At 38.3% G+C, this 17222-nt stretch overlaps 1 pseudogene; it reads right to left on the bottom strand.

Annotated features, from left to right (window-relative positions):
• LOC124103083 (uncharacterized) overlaps positions 1–17222 on the bottom strand; it is a 133713-nt pseudogene that overhangs the window by 9491 nt on the left and 107000 nt on the right.

Here is a 17222-nt window from a genome sequence, read left to right as displayed (position 1 = left end):
CTAAAACCCTGAAAATATTCTACCTTTTCCCCAAGTTAGAGTATTGCTCTGGAGTTTCTGATGCCTGGAATTAGTTTTGTCGGAGTTTTAACCCCATGGGCTCCCGAGCAGGTCCCAGAAATCTCTAATACCGAATGCTTAGATAAATCCTGGAACTGGGAGTGAAGCACAGGAGGAGCAGGAACGAGACTGAGCACTGTGCGGCAGTGTCCTGCCAAGTCCACAGCGTCCAGCACATAGGACTGCTTTGGCGGTGGCTGGTGGCTGGTGCTATGCACGTAGCCATGGACCTTGAAGGTCGGGAGTTTAAGAGAAGCTCAAGTGGTGTTTCAGTGTCTGCCTTAGGTTCCTGCTAAGGGAATGTCTTACTAAAGTCTGGTCTTTATTAGCCTTTTCTTGTTGTTCCAGGAATTGAATTCACAAGTGCTTAACCACTGAGCCACATCCCAGTCCCTTTTAAAAAAAAAATTATTTTGAGACAGTGTCTTGCTGAGTTTCTTAGGGCCTCGTTAAGTTGCTGAGGCTGACCTGGTACTTGCCATCCTTCTGCCTCAGCCTCCTGAACTGCTGGGATCACATGTGCCACCATGCCTGGCTCTTGTTGGTCTCTGAGTATGTTCTAGAGAGCAGGATTTTTATGGTGCCACTGTTTTTTTTTTATGTCTACTCATCTGCCTTATATTTCTGGCTTATTCTTTCTTTCTTTTTTTAAGGTTCTTAGAGGTTGCCTGGGGGAAATGACACAGCTCTTTGCTTGCATAACAAATTGACTTGGAATAAAGCTAAGGTGGGATCTCTATGATATTTCACTTCAGCCATCTGAGCAATTTTAATGATGCAGGATGGTTGCTGAATAATAGGATTAGCAGTAGCAATTAATATAAAAAATCATAGACCAAGCTGGAGGGTACGTAAGGGCCTGTTTTGATTTAGTGACCACGTATACATTTGACATTTTATTTTAATGGTTTCCACATAGCATCTTCTACCTTTCAACTCTGTCCCACTGCTTTTGAAGTGATAAAGCCATCTCCTATTTAGTTATTTATGTGTGAACACAAGCTTTTCATTTAAATTGGGGCATTTTTATGAAAACAAGGAGGCTCTAGTCATAATTAGTCTGAACCAACAGATGTAAAACAGGATGAGCCTGGGAACACAAGAACGAGGGTCCTCTGACTGCCAACACATTCAAATCCTAATCCAGACCCTTGTTTAACCAGTTTAAGAGGCAGAAACTACAAGGCTGTTTCTAACAAGTGAAAATGTCATGTCATTAACTTCAAATTAAAAAAAAAATGCTTTCTATTGTAGGATAAGTAGCAGGGAGTCTAACCACAGTCCAGGTGTGATGTCTTGCACTGCGGGAAGGGGCAGAAGGGCCAGCCACCTGGTACAGGGTGGCAGTCTAGGTGAGAGTGGAAGGCTGTACTGGTCAAAGTTTCCTTTAAGTGAATAAAAAATTAAATGGGCATGTTCTGGCAGACTTTGTGTATTTCTAATAGGAAAGTCAAGTATGGATAATACTTGAGTGTGTCTGATAATCATGAACTAATTTTAAACTGACCATTTAAATTATGTGAATGCAAACAAATGGAGTCAGCATTCATAAAAGGCTAAAGGTGGAAATAAGTGGTGACTACTTTGCTTGTCAGAGCATAGCTGGAATAACTGTTTCCATGAAAATACTGAAACAGGTGTGACAGATGGGCCTCATTTTCTCCCTTGCTTTCTACATTTTCCCTTTCTCTTTCCTTCCTTCCTTTATTTTTTCTTTTATTTATTTATTTATTTATCATTATAATTTGTTACACATGACAGCAGAATGCATTACAATTCATATTACACATACAGAACACAATTTTTCATATCTCTGGTTGTATACAAAGTATACACACACCATTCATGTCTTCACACATATACTTAGGTAATGATGTCCAGCTCATTCCGCCATCATTTCTACCCTCATGCACACTCCCTTCCCTCCCAACCCTCTGCCCTATCTAGAGTTCGTCTATTCCTCCCATGCTCCCCCTCCCTACCCCACCATGTATCAGGCTCCTTATATCAGAGAAAACATTCGGCTTTTGTTTTTTGGGGGGATTGGAATACTTCACTTAGCATTATCTTCTCCAACAACATCCATTTACCTGCAAATGTCATGATTTTATTCACTTTTAATGACGAATAAAATTCCATTGTGTATATATGCTGCATTTTTTTAATCCATTCATGTACTGAAGGGCATCTAGGTTGGCTCCACAGTTTAGCTGTTGTGAATTGTGCTGCTATAAACATTGATGTGTGGTATTCTGTTTTTAAGTCCTTTGGGTATACACCAAGGAGAGGGATAGCTGGGTCAAATGGTGGTTCCATTCCCAGATTTCCAAGGAATCTCCATACTGCTTTCCATATTGGCTGCACCAATTTTCAGTCCCACCAGCAATGTATGAGTGTACCTTTTTCCCCACATCCTCACCAACACTTACTGTTGTTTGTGTTCTTAATAGCTGCCATTCTAACTGAAGTGAGATAAAATCTTAGAGTAGTTTTGATTTACATTTCTATAATTGCTGGAGATGTTGAACATTTTTTCATATATTTGTTTATTGATTATATATCGTCTTCTGAGAGGTGTCTGTTCAGTTCCTTGGTGCACTTACTGATTGGGCTATTTATTGTTTTTGGTTATTAGCTTTTTGAGTTCTTTATATACCCTACAGATTAGTGCTCTGATGTGTGAGTGGTAAAAATTTGCTTCCAAGAGGTGTGCTCTCTTTTATTGTCAAAATGACCGTACTACCAAAAGCACTATACAGATTTAATGCAATTAAATCAAAATCCCAATGACATTCCTCATAGAAATAGAAAAATCAGTCATGAAATTCATCTGGAAAAACAAGAGACCCAGAATAACTAAAGTAATCCTTAGCAAGAAGAGTGAAGCAGGTGACATCACTATATCAGACCTTAAGCTATACTACAGAGCAATAGTAACAAGAACAGCATGGTATTGACACCAAAATAGACTGGTAGACCAATGGTTCAAAATGGAGGACACAGAGACTAACCCACATAATTAAAGTTGTCTTATATTAGATAAAGGCACCAAAAACATAAATTGGAGAAAAGACAGCATCTTCAACAAGTGGTGCTGGGAAAACTGAACATCCATATGTAACAAAATGAAATTAAACCCTTATCTCTCACCATACACAAAACTCAACTCAAAGTGGATCAAAGATCTAGGAATTAAACCAGAGACACTGAGCCTATTAGAAGAAAACATAGGCCCTAATATCAAACATGTTGGATTAGGCCCCAACTTCCTTAATAAGACTCGTATAGCACAAGAATTTAAATCAAGAATCAATAAATGAGATGGATTCAAACTAAAAAGCTTCTTCTCAGCAAAAGAAAAAAAATCAGTGAGGTGAATAGAGAGCCTACATCTTGGGAGCAATCCTTCTTTTCTTCTATTCTTTCTTTTTTTTTGTCATTTACCTCCCTAGTCCCATAAACTGACTGGGCAGAAAAACCAAAAGTATTCCAAGAACAGTTCTTAGGAAATGGAGATCTGATAGTTACTGTAGTTACTGGAACATCAGGCTTGGGACATGATGGGCAAAAACCCCTCACCTGAGTTTCAGATGAAGTCCAAATGTGTCACCTAAGCCACACCCACCAGCATGTGAGCTGCTACCTGTGCCTAAAGAACCCTGATCCTGTTCATCCTGGTCTTTCAGGCACCCCCAGATGCATATTAGCTTGCTAAAGTCTTTACCCTTCATTAATGACTGAGGTTGTTCTGTTTTAAAACATTATGATAGGCTATCAGCCATGTTTCCAATTACACAGCTACTGGTACAGCCATCCTGAGATAGTGGAAGAAACTCCAACATTAATCTTTAGATGGGAACATCTGTTGAAGAGCACAGAATTGATTTGTTTTTTACTTTAAGATTAAAAACAAGAGAAACATCATAGAGATAAAATCTCAATTGTAAGGCTGATTGAATATAGAAATTTCTTTGGAAGCAGCCAACTTTCCTTTTCTGTGAATGTTGGAGATGAGATTGAATGACTAATTTTCAAAAACTATTATTGAATTGCTGCATTAGGAATGAGACAAGGTTTTCATAGCCATCGACAGACTCGTTTCTCTCCTATTATGTTCCTGTCATGTGATGAACGCAGGACATTTTTTTTTAAATAAGGACTTACCACTTCCTTTGAGAATGTTTACACAATTTTTCATTAATTAAGGAATAATTATTAAACATTGGCATGTGTAAAAATTTGGTGAGGATTTTTCAACTCAGGAAGTTGTTCTCATTTACTGCTAAAGAATTTTATAATGAGACACAAAACTCACAGCTACATTCATTCTTGGGATATGATTTATGAATAAACATTATTTGAAGCACACAAAGACTGGTGACATCTGAGTCAGTGAAATTTTGTCTGCTCTCCTTGTTTTTTGAGAGATGACAAAAGAGCAATCCTTTGGAGCTTTATAATGTTAAAAATTATCTAGACGTATTTTTCCCGGGGAACAACTGTGTTAGAACCCACTCTAATTCTCAGTCCTCGAAATGTATTTGCTCTTTTTTCAGGCTAGGTGATTGTGCATCCCTGGTGGACTATTAACCTAGTAAAACAAATTACTGTAGATGAAACACTATGATTATTTCATTTAAGATTCCATATATATGCCTTTAATTAATTCCCATTCATTAGAAAACACTAATAACTCAAAACTGCCACAAACCAAAAACAAATGGTCCACAAAGCATTCTCCTTTTTTCTGAAGCTTTTACAATGCACTGTTATCATTAGCCAGTCTTTTCCTATTAAACTTAGATGGGCAGACTTGGGGACCTTGCCAGCTCCAGCAGCTCTCCTGACCACTGCTTTGATGACACCCACAGCAACTGTCTGCCTCATATCCTGAACAGCAAAATGACTCAGAGGAGGATGGACAGAGAAGCCCTCAACACACTTGCGCTTTTCTGGAACCTATTGATGATGGCAGAATCACCAGATTTTAAGAATTTAGGACCATCTTCCAGCTTCTAAACAGAAGGGTGATTAGTTTTTTCTTTCAGCTCAGCAAACTTATGAGCAATGTGAGCTGTGTGACAACCCAGGACAGGGGCGTAGCCAGCACTGATATGGCCTGGGTGGTTCAGGATAATCACCTGAGCAGTGAGACCAGCTGCGTCCATTGATGGGTAATTTTTGCCACCACCAGCAACTTTTTTTTTTTTTTACACATCCATTGATTTACATATTGCCATACTAGTGTCTGTTGTGTTCTGCTGCCTTTCCTAGCCTCTACTATCCCCCCTCCCCTCCCCTCCCCTCTTCTCTCTCTGCCCCCTCTACTGACATTCATTTGTCCCCCTTGTATTATTTTTCCCTTTCCCCTCACTTCCTCTTGTATGTTCTTTTGTATAACTCTGAGGGTCTCCTTCCATTTCCATGCAATTTCCCTTCTCTCTCCCTTTCCCTCCCACCTCTCATCCCTGTTTAATGTTAATCTTCTTCTCATGCTCTTCATCCCTACTCTGTTCTTAGTTACTCTCCTTATATCAAAGAAGACATTTGGCATTTGTTTTTTAGGGATTGGCTAGTTTCACTTAGCATAATCTGCTCTAATGCCATCCATTTCCCTGTAAATTCTATGATTTTGTCATTTTTTAATGCAGAGTAATACTCTATTGTGTATAAATGCCACATTTTTTTATCCATTCATCTATTGAAGGGCATCTGGGTTGGTTCCACAGTCTTGCTATTGTGAACTGTGCTGCTATGAACATCGATGTAGCAGTGTCCCTGTAGCATGCTCTTTTTAGGTCTTTAGGGACTAGACCAAGAAGGGGAATAGCTGGGTCAAATGGTGGTTCCATTCCCAGCTTTCCAAGAAATCTCCATACTGCTTTCCAAATTGGCTGCACCAATTTGCAGTCCCACCAGCAATGTACAAGTGTACCCTTTTCCCCACATCCTCGCCAGCACTTGTTGTTGTTTGACTTCATAATGGCTGCCAATCTTACTGGAGTGAGATGGTATCTTAGGGTGGTTTTGATTTGCATTTCTCTGACTGCTAGAGATGGTGAGCATTTTTTCATGTACTTGTTGATTGACTGTATGTCCTCCTCTGAGAAGTGTCTGATCAGGTCCTTGGCCCATTTGTTGATTGGGTTGTTTGTTATCTTATTGTCTAATTTTTTGAGTTCTTTGTATACTCTGGATATTAGGGCTCTATCTGAAGTGTGAGGAATAAAGATTTATTCCCAGGATGTAGGCTCTCTATTTACCTCTCTTATTGTTTCTTTTGCTGAGAAAAAAACTTTTTAGTTTGAGTAAGTCCCATTTGTTGATTCTAGTTATTAACTTTTGTGCTATGGGTGTTCTATTGAGGAATTTGGAGCCCGACCCCACAGTATGTAGATCGTAGCCAACTTTTTCTTCTATCAGACGGCGTGTCTCTGATTTGATATCAAGCTCCTTGATCCATTTTGAATTAACTTTTGTGCATGGCGAGAGAAAGGGATTCAGTTTCATTTTGTTGCATATGGATTTCCAGTTTTCCCAGCACCATTTGTTGAAGATGCTATCCTTCCTCCATTGCATGCTTTTAGCCCCTTTATCAAATATAAGATAGTTGTAGTTTTGTGGATTGTTTTCTGTGTCCTCTATTCTGTACCATTGGTCCACCCGCCTGTTTTGGTACCAGTACCATGCTGTTTTTGTTACTATTGCTCTGTAGTATAGTTTGAAGTCTGGTATCGCTATACCGCCTGATTCACACTTCCTGCTTAGCATTGTTTTTGCTATTCTGGGTCGTTTATTTTTCCATATGAATTTCATGATTGCTTTCTCTATTTCTACAAGAAATGCCGTTGTGATTTTGATTGGCATTGCATTAAACCTATAGAGAACTTTTGGTAATATCGCCATTTTGATGATGTTAGTTCTGCCTATCCATGAACAGGGTATATTTTTCCATCTTCTAAGATCTTCTTCTATTTCTCTCTTTAGGGTTCTGTAGTTTTCATTGTATAAGTCTTTCACCTCTTTTGTTAGGTTGATTCCCATGTATTTTATTTTTTTTGAAGATATTGTGAATGGAGTGGTTGTCATCATTTTCATTTCAGAGGATTTGTCGCTGATATACAGGAATGCCTTTGATTTATGCGTGTTGATTTTAAATCCTGCCACTTTGCTGAATTCATTTATTAGCTCTAATAGTTTCTTTGTAGAGCCTTTTGGGTCTGCTAGGTATAGAATCATGTCATCTGCAAATAGTGATAATTTAAGTTCTTCTTTTCCTATTTTGATGCCTTTAATTTCTTTCGTCTGTCTAATTGCTCTGGCCAGTGTTTCGAGAACTATGTTGAACAGAAGTGGTGAGAGAGGGCATCCCTGTCTTGTTCCAGATTTTAGAGGGAATGCCTTCAATTTTTCTCCATTCAGAATGATGCTAGCCTGAGGCTTAGCATAGATTGCTTTTACAATATTGAGGTATGTTCCTGTTATCCCTAGTTTTTCTAGAGTTTTGAACATAAAGGGATGCTGTACTTTGTCGAATGCTTTTTCCGCATCTATCGAGATGATCATATGGTTCTTATTTTTAAGTCTATTGATGTGGTGAATAACATTTATTGATTTCCGTATATTGAACCAGCCTTGCATCCCAGGGATGAATCCTACTTGATCATGGTGCACAATTTTTTTGATATGTTTTTGTATCCGATTCGCCAGAATTTTATTGAGGATTTTTGCATCTAGGTTCATTAGAGATATTGGTCTGAAGTTTTCTTTCTTTGAAGTGTCTTTGTCTGGTTTAGGTATCAGGGTGATGTTGGCCTCGTAGAATGAATTTGGAAGTTCTCCCTCTTTTTCTATTTCCTGAAGTAGCTTGAAAAGTATTGGTATTAGTTCCTCTTTAAAGGTTTTGTAAAACTCTGCTGTAAACCCATCCGGTCCTGGGCTTTTCTTAGTTGGTAGTCTTTTGATGGTTTCTTCTATTTCCTCAATTGATATTGGTCTGTTTAGGTTGTCTATATCCTCCTGACTCAATCTGGGCAGATCATATGACTTAAGAAATTTATCGATGCCTTCACTATCTTCTAATTTATTGGAGTATAAGGATTCAAAATAATTTTTGATTATTTTCTGTATATCTGAAGTGTCTGTTGTGATATTGCCTTTTTCATCCCGTATGCTAGTAATTTGAATTCTCTCTCTTCTTCTCTTCGCTAGCATGGCTAAGGGTCTGTCGATTTTGTTTATTTTTTCAAAGAACCAACTTTTAGTTTTGTCAATTTTTTCAATTGTTTCTTTTGTTTCGATTTCATTAATTTCAGCTCTGATTTTAATTATTTCTTGCCTTCTACTTCTATTGCTGTTGTTTTGCTCTTCTTTTTCTAGGATTTTGAGATGAAGTATGAGATCATTTATTTGTTGTTTTTTTTCTTTTTTTTTAAGGAATGAACTCCAAGCAATGAATTTTCCTCTTAGAACTGCTTTCAATGTGTCCCATAGATTCCGATATGTTGTGTCTGTGTTTTCATTAATCTCTAAGAATTTTTTAATTTCCTCCTTGATGTCTTCTATAACCCATTGATCATTCAGTAACCTATTGTTCATTCTCCAAGTGATGTATGCTTTTTCCTTCCTTCTTTTATCATTGATTTTCAGTTATATTCCATTATGATCAGATAGGATGCATGGTATTATCTCTACTCCTTTATATTGTCTAAGAGTTGCCCTGTGACATAATATATGATCTATTTTTGAGAAGGATCCATGTGCTGCTGAGAAAAAAAGTGTAACTGCTTGATGTTGGGTGGTATAGTCTATATATGTCAATTAAGTCTAGGTTATTAATTGTGTTATTGAGTTCTATAGTTTCCTTATTCAACTTTTGTTTGGAAGATCTGTCCAGTGGCGAGAGAGGTGTGTTGAAGTCTCCCATGATTATTGTATGGTGGTCTATTAGACTCTTGAACTTGAGAAGAGTTTGTTTGATGAACATAGCTGCACCATTGTTTGGGGCATATATATTTATGATTGTTATGTCTTGTTGGTGTATGGTTCCCTTAAGCAGTATGTAGTGTCCCTCTTTATCCCTTTTGATTAACTTGGGCTTGAAATCTATTTTATTTGATATGAGTATGGACACTCCTGCTTGTTTCCGACGTCCATATGAGTGATATGATTTTTCCCAACCTTTCACCTTCAGCCTATGTATGTCTTTTCCTATCAAATGAGTCTCCTGTAGGCAGCATATTGTTGGGTCTTGTTTTGTGATCCATTCTACTAGCCTGTGTCTCTTGATTGGTGAGTTTAAGCCATTAACATTTAGGGTTATTATTGAGATATGGGTTGTTCTTCCAGCCATATTTGTTTATTTATGTTACTAAACATGGTTTGTTTTCCTCTTTGATTATTTTTCCCCCCTTTACTGTCCTACCTCCCACTGTTGGTTTTCATTTTTATTTTCCATTTCCTCTTCCTGTAATGTTTTGCCAAGGATGTTTTGAAGAGATGGTTTTCTAGCTGCAAATTCTTTTAACTTTTGTTTATCGTGGAAGGTTTTAATTTCATCTTCCATCCTGAAGCTTAATTTCGCTGGATACACAATTCTTGGTTGGAACCCATTTTCTTTCAGTGTTTGAAATATGTTATTCCAGGATCTTCTAGCTTTCAGAGTCTGTGTTGAAAGATCAGCTGTTATCCTGATTGGCTTACCCCTAAATGTGATCTGCTTCCTTTCTCTTGTAGCTTTTAAAATTCTCTCCTTATTCTGTATGTTGGGCATCTTCATTATAATGTGTCTAGGTGTGGGTCTCTTATGATTTTGCACATTCGGCGTCCTGTAGGCTTCTAGGATTTGGGATTCTGTCTCATTCTTCAAGTCTGGGAAGTTTTCTTGTATTATTTCATTGAATAGATTGCTCATTCCTTTGGTTTGAAACTCTGTCCCTTCCTGTATCCCAATGACTCTTAAATTTGGTCTCTTGATGTTATCCCATATTTCTTGGATGTTCTCCTCATGGTTTCTTAACAGTCTTGCTGAGCTGTCTATGTTCTTTTCAAGTTGAAATACTTTATCTTCATTGTCTGATGTTCTATCTTCTAAGTGTTCTACTCTGCTGGTAGTATTCTCAATTGAGTTTTTAAGTTGGTTTATTGCTTCCTGCATTTCTAGGATTTCTGTTTGTTTGTTTTTTATAACCTCTATCTCCCTGTATAGTTGATCTTTTGCTTCTTGGATTTGTTTATGTAATTCATTGTTGAAGTGGTCTTTCATTGTCTGATTTTGCTGTCTGATGTCTTCCTTGAGACTCCAGATTATCTGAAGCATGTATATCCTGAATTCTTTATCTGACATTCCATCTGCTGCAGCTATTACTTCTTCTAACATTGAGTTGACCTGCATTGCTTGTGGTCCTTTCTTTCCTTGTCTCTTCATACTGTTCGCGTTCCTTTCTACTTGGTGAAACTGTTGTGCTATTGAATGTTCCCCCTATATATTTATATTGGTCTTGTATAGTTGCAAAGTCTCCCTTGCAGGCGCGGGCGGCGGCTCTGCCCCTCCTCCAATTGGGGCAATGTGCCTACCACGCCGGCAGGCCGCTGGGCCTGCTCTGCTGGTCGGTAGCAGGTCCGCCTACCTTGCAGGCACGGGCAGCGGCTCTGTCCCTCTGCGGGCTGCTAGGCTTGTTCTGTCGGTGGTCGCAGTTCTGCCTACTTTGCAGGCGCAGGCAGTGGCACTGCCCCTCTGCAGGCCTCTGGGGCTCTTCTGCCAGTGGGTCGCAAGTCCGCCTACCTTGCAGGCGTGGGGGGGGGGGCGGCTCTACCCTTCCTCAGGCCACTGGGCCTGTTCTGTCTGTCTGTTGCAGGTCTGGCCTGTTCTGTCGGTGGTCACAGTTCCGCCTACCTGGCAGGCGCGGGGGGTGGGGGGCGGCTCTGCCCCTCAGCAGGCCACTGGGCCTGTTCTGTGGGTGGTCACATTTCCGTCTACCTTGCCGGCGCAGGGGGAGGGGGCGGCTCTGCCTCTCAGCAGGCCGTTGCTCCTCTTCTGCCTGTGGGTCACAGGCCCGCCTACCTTGCAGGAGTGATTGGAAGCTCTGCCCCTCCACGGGCCACTGGGCCTTTTCTGTCGGTGGTCACAGTTCCGCCTACCTGGCAGGCGCGGGGGGTGGGGGGCGGCTCTGCCCCTCAGCAGGCCGCTGGGCCTGCTCTGTGGACCACCAGCAACTTTGCCACAACAAACATCTTTGATGGATACGTTCTTGACATGGAAGCCCACGTTGTGGCCAGGAAGAGCTTCATGGTGCATTTCAACAGACTGTGCTTCAGTTGTGACATCAGCTGGAGCAAAGGTGACCACCATGCCCATTGTCTTGAGAACACCAGTCTCCACTCGGTCCTCAGGGACAGTACCAATGCCACCAATTTTGTAGATACCCTGGAGGAGCAGATGCAAATGCTTGTGAGTTGGAGGAGTAGGTGGCAGAAAGCAATCTAAAGCTTGGGGCAGTGTGGTTCCACCAGACACTGCCATCTTTATGGGTGACTTTCCATCCATTGACTCAAGGCATATTAGCACTTGGCTCCAACAGGTTGTCACCATTCCAACAAGAAAATACATTTTTAAATTCTTGTTTTCACCACATCCGCCATTCCCCTTATATTTTAATAAAAGCTTAAAAGCATATGTGTGGTTTGAAATCAGGCTCTGTTCCCCATAGGAGACGAAGTTAATGTTGCAGCTAACATATCTGTCTCTTTGCACATATTCTTTTTCCTCACCAAGAATGCCTGCTCTGGTCTTGCTTTGCCTTTTCTATTGCAGTTCATTTTCCACCCCTGAAGTTTTCTTAGACAATGTCACTGACCTTTTATGTCATATAATTTGTGATCTTTTTTTGCCCATTTAGCGTCATATCCTATGCTTGTAGGTTAGCTCTAGTGCTCCATGTTCTCTTTGCATTTGTACATTATTTCCTCTACTAAATGATAGGTTTGCTTGTTTTGTTGTTCCAGGGCCTATAGCTTTTATTTCAATGCATTCCCCCATAGGGATAAGTACCTGCCTTGACCATGTGAACACTCGGTAAGTGCTTGAAGACTAATTTATTTGAATATGATGGATATGTCAAGTTCAAAATATCTGCAGGAGAGGTTGGTTGAATGGACCTCGGCTTGCCTGGATTCTAGACGTCACTGGAATCCAGTAGGTGGATTCCTTTTGACTGAACTGGGAACGGGCAGGTTAGATGAGCCAAACTGAAATAATAAATTTGTATTGATAAATGAATGCACTGGATGGGTCAGATATCTGACTGTTTTTTTTTTTTTTTTTTTGAGGAAATTCCACTCCCCCTAGAGATCATTCAGGTCATACCACAGACATGTGCTCTTTCTGTCTACACTGCTGAATGAGCCCATGTGACCGGCACAGTCTATCTTTAGTCAAATCAGTATGTTATCTTCTCAATTCTAAATTATTAGTAATGTAAGAGACACCAAAGATTGAAAAATATCTTTTGTGAGAAAGGAAGGTAAATAAAAAAGGGGAAAAAAGGAAGAGAGACATGATATATGTAGTAATTTTAAATTAAAAAAATGATTGTTGAACCCTATTAGTTGATATCTCCACAAATAGAACTCTAAAGTTTTCATCATAAATTATTACTATAGGTTATTTTCACTAGTAGTCCTTTCCTATATTAAAGTTTCCTAATTTTTAAATAAAAGAATTTATACTTTTCAGATAATAAAAATTTTCATTTTGAAAGTAGACATTAGAATCTGTATAGTATTTCCTCAGATTCAGCTACCATTTTGACCAGGTTTAGAATTCTACATGACTTCAAAAGAGAAGAGAACTTCTTTATATTACTTACACTCTCCCTACTGAGTCTATTTGTAGCATTTAACTTAGTAGGTCTGTTTTTTTTTTAAATATTCCCTTATAATCTATATTAATTTAAATAATCTCTCAAATAATGGTACAGTTATATATATATATAAAACCTATGAAAACAGCCCTTCTGGCTGTCACAAATATTAGTTTTAAGTTTCATGTTCTATAGAATATTATTTGAGCAAAATTTTCAGTTTTATACATAATATGAAAAGAGGAGCTGGTCTGGTGTCAGCACCTGGCACATGAGTCAGCAGGTGCAAACCCAAGACTTTATGAAGGCACTGACCCACTTACAAGGGCAGAGTCCTATTACCAAGACTTCCAACCCCATTCGTGGGGAGTAAGTTCCCATCTATAAATTTACAGAGAGGATATCTTCAATCACAGTAGTAAATTTGCAAAATTTACCTCTAGTTCTATCTTTACATTTATCTGTCTATAGATTTATCTATCTATCTATCTATCTATCTATCTATCTATCACCTATATAGACTTGCTTTCTGGATGTTAACAGTCAGGAACAACCTGATATATCCCCTGCCCCTACTTTTGGCTTTTGTACCCCAAGTCACATTTTTTAGATTGTGTTCTTTGCTCTGTCATTAAGAAGTACAGGCTTGTTTGTAGTAGAGTTAAATCTACAGCCTATATTTATCTTTAAAGATAACCATTGGTTTATCATCCTTAGCAACTTAGTGAGACCCTCAGAATGTAGTGAGACCCTGTTTCAAAATGAAAAATAAAATGGGCCAGGGATGTAGCTCAGTCATAAATTGCCCCTGGGTTCAATCCCCAATACCAAAATTTATAAAATAAATTAAAAAATAAAAGTAGATTAAAATAAAACAACTGTTGAAATATATTGCAACATCTAAAGAGATCTTTATGTTCAAGATAACTTTCTGTAGTGATTTTTCTTTTTGTTATGGAGTTAATGCCATTTCTTGTTCTACTAGAAAAAAGTCTCAATCCATATATTTATTTTTCATATGTAAGAATTTTGCAATGACATATTACTAAAGCAGGTTTCCTGACAGTGCAAAGAAAACGTGGTGTTTGATCATTACCAAGTGTGTTCTGAGGATCAATCTAGATTTAGGGTAGTGCCATAGCAGAAAACAAATGTTCTTTTTACTACTCAACTTTATTAACAGAACTGTCCTACAGGTTTGTCTCTAAAACATTTGGATCTCTCTTTAATTAGCAAAACAAAATATCAATACTTTAGTCATTTGTCATGGAATTCAATATTGGATTGACTTTGAATCATTACTTGCCAAAGGCTTAACTGAGGCATTTGATGTCTGGGTCTGTCACACGTGTTAAGTACACATTTCTTTAGGCTCTGTACTGACTGAAAGCAGTAAGCAAAGTGAAGGGACTATTGGATTTAATTTCCATGAGAAATGCTTTAATCAACACACTGTCTAATACATATGCAAGTCAGATTAAAACTTGGGCCATTCCTGGGACTAGGAAAGAGAAAGGAGAGGTATTCTATGCTTTACAATTATCTGCTAAATTTCAAAAGGTCTCTTTGAGTCAGGTATTAGTATGCTCATTTACAAAGGAGTCAATTAAGACTCTGAAATATTTAAAACTTTAAACACACATTATAGTAGGCCATGATAGGCAGAAGGGCTCCTCAAAGGTGCAGGTACCCAGAGCCCTGGAACCTGTGAATATATTACATGGCAAAAGGGACGCTGCAGATGTAATTGAGGTCACAGAACTTTAAAGAAGGAGATTAATCCAGAATTATTCTGGTGGGCACAATGTAGTGAACTCTTAAAAACAAAAGCTGTTCTCTGCCTGGAGACAAGAGAGATGTTACACATGGAGAAGTCACTTCAAATGTCACCACATTATGACACTCTTATGTGCTTATTAATGGAATCCTGCATATTTTCTACTATACTATCACTTCTAGGTATCATAATTTTACCTTTATAAAATTAAAATGATTTAATTGAGAAGGGAGCACCTTATTCAAAACTTTATGATCTGTAGTGTTAGATAAATTTTCAGATAAAATAGATGCAAATATTTATTAAAAATGTTACTCTTCTTGCTTTTGCTAAAAAAAATCACTAAAATAAATGGCTTTTAAAAAATTCTAGCCATGATTTTGCGATAATTTACCAAAAGATAATACTATTGATTAATAAGAGTTATATATGTGTGTGTATATATGTACATATATAAACATATATACACTTACACATATATATTTATGTGTGTATAGACAGAGTGAGGGAGAGTTCAAAGAAACAGTGCAGATTTCCTCACAAGATAGAAATTTTATCAGATACCCATGCTCTGAATCCTCTCAGGGTGACACAAAAGATGATCCTATTCCATTTGCCCACACACTTGGGCTTATATTACAGGAAAGCAACCTCAAAAGTATGACACTCAGTGCTTACGTAGGGGCTGCTGGCAATCTGCCCCTCCTTCCCTCAGGTGAGACAGACTTACCACAATATAAAGTTAACAAATCTTCTCCAGGGAGTGGAGGACAATGTCCTCCTTTTTATTTATTAGGACAATAATAATATGCAGCAAATATCACTGGGAAGTCACGTTCCAAGTCTCTAACTTACCAGGCCTTGCTATTTAAACATTTTCCTCAGTTAAAAGGCTTGGACCATGTGTAATCATGAAATATCCAAGGAAATTATATTTCAACACACAGTCATCTTGAAAATTAGTGAACATACCTGGTTATTTTAGCTGAACTCACTAATCAGATCTCCACAATTATTTATACCCCTGCAATATTGTTTATTCTGATTCAAGTTCTTTGCCAAAACTCCTTGTCCAGGTTTATTATTGGCTTTAGATTTTTAGCAGACCACTTTTTTACAATACCACCATGATATAATTGGGTTTTCACTACTGTTAGATTTAGGGAAAGGCTTCAAAATCAGTTTGTTGGGTATTTTGAGGTCCCTCCTGCATTCCTGATTCAAATCTACCTTCCTTCCAGAAGCAGTGTGGTCACTTTCTGAAGTGGTATTTACTCCAATATAAATATGGGCATGGACTAAAGATGATCAGAAATTATACAAAGTGATTTCACAAATCTCCCGGCTGATTAATCCCTATGCTACTGTTATTGTTTGACTTTGCAAGACTGGGGGCAAAGAGGAACAATGATAAACAGAATCATCTCTAACGTTTGAGATTTCGTATTTACCTACCCATGAAAGTTTCCCTTCTATCCCAAACTTAAAGAAGTTAGAAAATTTAATCTGCTCATGTCTGTTTGAGCTATATGGAGAAACAAATTACATATATGTGTATTGTGTACATCCATACACATATAGGGGTTATGTGTATATATATGCACATATATTTACAGATACATATATATTTCTGTAGTATATGTATAGAAAAACTTGTTTCAAAGAATTAGGTTGATAAACAGAATCATCTCCATAACCATGGAGGCTCAAAGGCTGGAAACTCTTTGGCATGAGATGAAGCCATAATCTTCAGGAAGAATTTCTTCTTCCTCATGGGAATCTAAGTTGTGTTCTTAAGACTTTTTTCAATTGATTGGATGAGGCTCATCTTCATTGCAAAGAGGATCTCCTTTACTTAAAGTCCACCAATTGCAAAACACAACGTAGTAGCACCCAGATTAATGCTTGACTGGATAACTGGGTAGTTGCCTAGCCCAGATGATAGCTGAAAAGTATTCATCAGACCATTGCTTGGGATCTGGATAGAAGACCCAATTGATACACAATTTACTTTATGTCTAAATTCCTGGTTCTGTGATATTATACAGAATTTTTGTTGAGATTGCATGGTCTGTAGCATTAGAGTGCTGGAAGCAGGTGACCCTGTCTGTCCTTTCCCTTTTATTTATGTTTCCACTCTTAGGTTCCCAGATATCACCCCCCAAAAATACCATATCTGCTAAATAAGAAACTAACAATAGGAGATATTACTTTGTTAAGAAGTGAAAGTTCATTAGTCCTTATGTACCATATATTTTTAAAAAATAATTAAACTCCTTATTTTTAGGATTTTTATTGATGTAATTATACACAATGACTCACTGTGATACATTTGTACACACACACACACAGCATAGTCTCTTTCATTCTCCTATACTCCCCTTTTCTCTTTCTTCTTCTCCCCCTGCCCAAACCCCTTTCCCTACTCTACTGGTCTCACTTCTGTTTTCACAAGTTCCCTTTCATCTCTTTTCTTTTTTTTCTCTCTAGCTTCTGCATATGAGAGAGCTCATACAACCTTGACT

This window comes from Marmota monax, unplaced genomic scaffold (genome assembly GCF_021218885.2).
Source record: "Marmota monax isolate L192 unplaced genomic scaffold, Marmota_monax_Labrador192_F-V1.1 WCK01_AAM20220418_F8-fsc00039, whole genome shotgun sequence".
NCBI classification, from domain to species: Eukaryota; Metazoa; Chordata; class Mammalia; order Rodentia; family Sciuridae; genus Marmota; species Marmota monax.
Note: the sequence above shows the minus strand (reverse complement) of the source record. Positions and strands in the feature narration are given on the sequence as shown.